This window comes from Haematobia irritans, chromosome 5, assembly GCF_050003625.1.
Source record: "Haematobia irritans isolate KBUSLIRL chromosome 5, ASM5000362v1, whole genome shotgun sequence".
In the NCBI taxonomy this organism is placed as follows: Eukaryota; Metazoa; Arthropoda; class Insecta; order Diptera; family Muscidae; genus Haematobia; species Haematobia irritans.
Genome location: NC_134401.1, coordinates 111732399 through 111739029, shown reverse-complemented (window position 1 = coordinate 111739029; position 6631 = coordinate 111732399).

Here is a 6631-nt window from a genome sequence, read left to right as displayed (position 1 = left end):
TATCAATTTTATTAGGTTGTGGGTGGATTTTTCAATTTTTGATGGTGGTCACGAATTATCGTCCTTTTCGCTCTAGGACGCTTAGTTTAGGAGATATGGCCAAAAGAAGTTTTTCATATAAAAATTTAAATTTCTTTAGGTTTTGGGTGGATTTTTAAAATTTTTGAGGGTGGTCACGAATTATCGTCCTTTTCGCTCTAGGACGCTTAGTTTAGGAGATATGGCCAAAAGAAGTTTTTCATATAAAAATTTCAATTTTTTTAGGTTTTGGGTGGATTTTTCAACTTTTTGAGGGTGGTCACGAATTATCGTCCTTTTCTAGGACGCATATTTAAGGAGATATGGCCAAAAGAAGTTTTTCATATAAAAATTTCAATTTTATTGGGTTTTGGGTGGATTTTTCAATTTTTTGAGGATGGTCACGAATTACCATCCTTTTCGCTCTAGGACGCATATTTAAGGAGATATGGCCAAAAGAAGTTTTTCATATAAAAATTTCAATTTTTTTAGGTTTTGGGTGGATTTTTAAATTTTTTGAGGGTGGTCACGAATTATCGTCCTTTTCGCTCTAGGACGCATATTTAAGGAGATATGGCCAAAAGAAGTTTTTCATATAAAAATTTCAATTTTTTTAGGTTTTGGGTGGATTTTTCAATTTTTTGAGGGTGGTCACGAATTATCGTCCTTTTCGCTCTAGGAGGCTTAGTTTAGGAGATATGGCCAAAAGAAGTTTTTCATATAAAAATTTCAATTTTGTTAGGTTTTGGGTGGATTTTTCAATTTTTTGAGGGTGGTCACGAATTATCGTCCTTTTCGCTCTAGGACGCATATTTAAGGAGATATGGCCAAAAGAAGTTTTTCATATAAAAATTTCAATTTTTTTAGGTTTTGGGTGGATTTTTCAATTTTTTGAGGGTGGTCACGAATTATCGTCCTTTTCGCTCTAGGAGGCTTAGTTTAGGAGATATGGCCAAAAGAAGTTTTTCATATAAAAATTTCAATTTTGTTAGGTTTTGGGTGGATTTTTCAATTTTTTGAGGGTGGTCACGAATTATCGTCCTTTTCGCTCTAGGACGCATATTTAAGGAGATATGGCCAAAAGAAGTTTTTCATATAAAAATTTCAATTTTTTTAGGTTTTGGGTGGATTTTTCAATTTTTTGAGGGTGGTCACGAATTATCGTCCTTTTCGCTCTAGGACGCATATTTAAGGAGATATGGCCAAAAGAAGTTTTTCATATAAAAATTTCAATTTTTTTAGGTTTTGGGTGGATTTTTCAACTTTTTGAGGGTGGTCACGAATTATCGTCCTTTTCGCTCTAGGACGCTTAGTTTAGGAGATATGGCCAAAAGAAGTTTTTCATATAAAAATTTAAATTTTTTTAGGTTTTGGGTGGATTTTTCAACTTTTTGAGGGTGGTCACGAATTATCGTCCTTTTCGCTCTAGGAGGCTTAGTTTAGGAGATATGGCCAACAGAAGTTTTTCATATAAAAATTTGACTTTTTTAGGTTTTGGGTGGATTTTTGAATTTTTTGAGGGTGGTCACGAATTATCGTCCTTTTCGCTCTAGTTTAGTTTAGGAGATATGGCCAAAATAAGTTTTTCATATAAAAATTTCAATTTTTTTAGGTTTTGGGTGGATTTTTCAACTTTTTGAGGGTGGTCACGAATTATCGTCCTTTTCGCTCTAGGACGCATATTTAAGGAGATATGGCCAAAAGAAGTTTTTCATATAAAAATTAAAATTTTTTTAGGTTTTGGGTGGGTTTTTAAATTTTTTGAGGGTGGTCACGAATTATCGTCCTTTTCGCTCTAGGACGCATATTTAAGGAGATATGGCCAAAAGAAGTTTTTCATATAAAAATTTAAATTTTTTAAGGTTTTGGGTGGATTTTTAAATTTTTTGAGGGTGGTCACGAATTATCGTCCTTTTCGCTCTAGGACGCATATTTAAGGAGATATGGCCAAAAGAAGTTTTTCATATAAAAATTTCAATTTTTTAGGTTTTGGGTGGATTTTTGAATTTTTTGAGGGTGGTCACGAATTATCGTCCTTTTCGCTCTAGGACGCTTAGTTTAGGAGATATGGCCAAAAGAAGTTTTTCATATAAAAATTTCAATTTTTTTAGGTTTTGGGTGGATTTTTCAATTTTTTGAGGGTGGTCACGAATTATCGTCCTTTTCGCTCTAGGAGGCTTAGTTTAGGAGATATGGCCAAAATAAGTTTTTCATATAAAAATTTCAATTTTTTTAGGTTTTGGGTGGATGTTTCAACTTTTTGAGGGTGGTCACGAATTATCGGCCTTTTCGCTCTAGGACCCATATTTAAGGAGATATGGCCAAAAGAAGTTTTTCATATAAAAATTTCAATTTTATTAGGTTTTGGGTGGATTTTTCAAATTTTTGAGGGTGGTCACGAATTATCGTCCTTTTCGCTCTAGGACGCATATTTAAGGAGATATGGCCAAAAGAAGTTTTTCATATAAAAATTTAAATTTTTTTAGGTTTTGGGTGGATTTTTCAAATTTTTGAGGGTGGTCACGAATTATCGTCCTTTTCGCTCTAGGACGCTTAGTTTAGGAGATATGGCCAAAAGAAGTTTTTCATATAAACATTTCAATTTTTTTAGGATTTGGGTGGATTTTTCAATTTTTGATGGTGGTCACGAATTATCGTCCTTTTCGCTCTAGGACGCTTGGTTTAGGAGATATGGCCAAAAGAAGTTTTTCATATAAAAATTTCAATTTTTTTAGGTTTTGGGTGGATTTTTCAAATTTTTGAGGGTGGTCACGAATTATCGTCCTTTTCGCTCTAGGACGCATATTTAAGGAGATATGGCCAAAAGAAGTTTTTCATATAAAAATTTCAATTTTTTTAGGTTTTGGGTGGATTTTTCAACTTTTTGAGGGTGGTCACGAATTATCGTCCTTTTCGCTCTAGGACGCATATTTAAGGAGATATGGCCAAAAGAAGTTTTTCATATAAAAATATCAATTTTTTTAGGTTTTGGGTGGATTTTTCAAATTTTTGAGGGTAGTCACGAATTATCGTCCTTTTCGCTCTAGGACGCTTAGTTTAGGAGATATGGCCAAAAGAAGTTTTTCATATAAAAATTTCAATTTTTTTAGGATTTGGGTGGATTTTTCAATTTTTGATGGTGGTCACGAATTATCGTCCTTTTCGCTCTAGGACGCTTAGTTTAGGAGATATGGCCAAAAGAAGTTTTTCATATAAAAATTTAAATTTTTTTAGGATTTGGGTGGATTTTTCAATTTTTGATGGTGGTCACGAATTATCGTCCTTTTCGCTCTAGGACGCTTAGTTTAGGAGATATGGCCAAAAGAAGTTTTTCATATAAAAACTTAAATTTTTTTAGGTTTTGGGTGGATTTTTCAATTTTTTGAGGGTTGTCACGAATTATCGTCCTTTTCGCTCTAGGACGCTTAGTTTAGGAGATATGGCCAAAAGAAGTTTTTCATATAAAAATTTCATTTTTTTTAGGATTTGGGTGGATTTTTCAATTTTTGATGGTGGTCACGAATTATCGTCCTTTTCGTTCTAGGACGCTTAGTTTAGGAGATATGGCCAAAATAAGTTTTTCATATAAAAATTTCAATTTTTTTAGGTTTTGGGTGGATTTTTCAACTTTTTGAGGGTGGTCACGAATTATCGTCCTTTTCGCTCTAGGACGCATATTTAAGGAGATATGGCCAAAAGAAGTTTTTCATATAAAAATTAAAATTTTTTTAGGTTTTGGGTGGGTTTTTAAATTTTTTGAGGGTGGTCACGAATTATCGTCCTTTTCGCTCTAGGACGCATATTTAAGGAGATATGGCCAAAAGAAGTTTTTCATATAAAAATTTCAATTTTTTAAGGTTTTGGGTGGATTTTTCAATTTTTTGAGGGTGGTCACGAATTATCGTCCTTTTCGCTCTAGGACGCATATTTAAGGAGATATGGCCAAAAGAAGTTTTTCATATAAAAATTTCAATTTTTTAGGTTTTGGGTGGATTTTTGAATTTTTTGAGGGTGGTCACGAATTATCGTCCTTTTCGCTCTAGGACGCTTAGTTTAGGAGATATGGCCAAAAGAAGTTTTTCATATAAAAATTTCAATTTTTTTAGGTTTTGGGTGGATTTTTCAATTTTTTGAGGGTGGTCACGAATTATCGTCCTTTTCGCTCTAGGAGGCTTAGTTTAGGAGATATGGCCAAAAGAAGTTTTTCATATAAAAATTTCAATTTTTTTAGGTTTTGGGTGGATGTTTCAACTTTTTGAGGGTGGTCACGAATTATCGTCCTTTTCGCTCTAGGAGGCTTAGTTTAGGAGATATGGCCAAAATAAGTTTTTCATATAAAAATTTCAATTTTTTTAGGTTTTGGGTGGATGTTTCAACTTTTTGAGGGTGGTCACGAATTATCGTCCTTTTCGCTCTAGGACCCATATTTAAGGAGATATGGCCAAAAGAAGTTTTTCATATAAAAATTTCAATTTTATTAGGTTTTGGGTGGATTTTTCAAATTTTTGAGGGTGGTCACGAATTATCGTCCTTTTCGCTCTAGGACGCATATTTAAGGAGATATGGCCAAAAGAAGTTTTTCATATAAAAATTTAAATTTTTTTAGGTTTTGGGTGGATTTTTCAAATTTTTGAGGGTGGTCACGAATTATCGTCCTTTTCGCTCTAGGACGCTTAGTTTAGGAGATATGGCCAAAAGAAGTTTTTCATATAAACATTTCAATTTTTTTAGGATTTGGGTGGATTTTTCAATTTTTGATGGTGGTCACGAATTATCGTCCTTTTCGCTCTAGGACGCTTGGTTTAGGAGATATGGCCAAAAGAAGTTTTTCATATAAAAATTTCAATTTTTTTAGGTTTTGGGTGGATTTTTAAAATTTTTGAGGGTGGTCACGAATTATCGTCCTTTTCGCTCTAGGACGCATATTTAAGGAGATATGGCCAAAAGAAGTTTTTCATATAAAAATATCAATTTTTTTAGGTTTTGGGTGGATTTTTCAAATTTTTGAGGGTGGTCACGAATTATCGTCCTTTTCGCTCTAGGACGCTTAGTTTAGGAGATATGGCCAAAAGAAGTTTTTCATATAAAAATTTAAATTTTTTTAGGATTTGGGTGGATTTTTCAATTTTTGATGGTGGTCACGAATTATCGTCCTTTTCGCTCTAGGACGCTTAGTTTAGGAGATATGGCCAAAAGAAGTTTTTCATATAAAAATTTCAATTTTTTTAGGATTTGGGTGGATTTTTCAATTTTTGATGGTGGTCACGAATTATCGTCCTTTTCGCTCTAGGACGCTTAGTTTAGGAGATATGGCCAAAAGAAGTTTTTCATATAAAAATTAAAATTTTTTTAGGTTTTGGGTGGATTTTTCAACTTTTTGAGGGTGGTCACGAATTATCGTCCTTTTCGCTCTAGGAGGCTTACTTTAGGAGATATGGCCAAAAGAAGTTTTTCATATAAAAATTTCAATTTTTTTAGGTTTTGGGTGGATTTTTCAATTTTTTTGAGGGTGGTCACGAATTATCGTCCTTTTCGCTCTAGGACGCATATTTAAGGAGATATGGCCAAAAGAAGTTTTTCATATAAAAATTTCACTTTTTTTAGGTTTTGGATGGATTTTTGAATTTTTTGAGGGTGGTCACGAATTATCGTCCTTTTCGCTCTAGGACGCTTAGTTTAGGAAATATGGCCAAAAGAAGTTTTTCATATAAAAATTTCAATTTTTTAAGGTTTTGGTGGATTTTTCAATTTTTTGAGGGTGGTCACGAATTATCGTCCTTTTCGCTCTAGGACGCATATTTAAGGAGATATGGCCAAAAGAAGTTTTTCATATAAAAATTAAAATTTTTTTAGGTTTTGGGTGGATTTGTAAATTTTTTGAGGGTGGTCACGAATTATCGTCCTTTTCGCTCTAGGACGCATATTTAAGGAGATATGGCCAAAAGAAGTTTTTCATATAAAAATTTCAATTTTTTTAGGTTTTGGGTGGATTTTTCAATTTTTTGAGGGTGGTCACGAATTATCGTCCTTTTCGCTCTAGGACGCATATTTAAGGAGATATGGCCAAAAGAAGTTTTTCATATAAAAATTTCAATTTTTTTAGGTTTTGGGTGGATTTTTCAATTTTTTGAGGGTGGTCACGAATTATCGTCCTTTTCGCTCTAGGAGGCTTAGTTTAGGAGATATGGCCAAAAGAAGTTTTTCATATAAAAATTTCAATTTTTTTAGGTTTTGGGTGGATTTTTCAACTTTTTGAGGGTGGTCACGAATTATCGTCCTTTTCGCTCTAGGACGCTTAGTTTAGGAGATATGGCAAAAAGAAGTTTTTCATATAAAAATTAAAATTTTTTTAGGTTTTGGGTTGATTTTTCAACTTTTTGCGGGTGGTCACGAATTATCGTCCTTTTCGCTCTAGGACGCTTAGTTTAGGAGATATGGCCAAAAGAAGTTTTTCATATAAAAATTTCAATTTTTTTAGGATTTGGGTGGATTTTTCAATTTTTGATGGTGGCCACAAATTATCGTCCTTTTCGCTCTAGGACGCTTAGTTTAGGAGATATGGCCAAAAGAAGTTTTTCATATAAAAATTTCAATTTTTTTAGGTTTTGGGTGG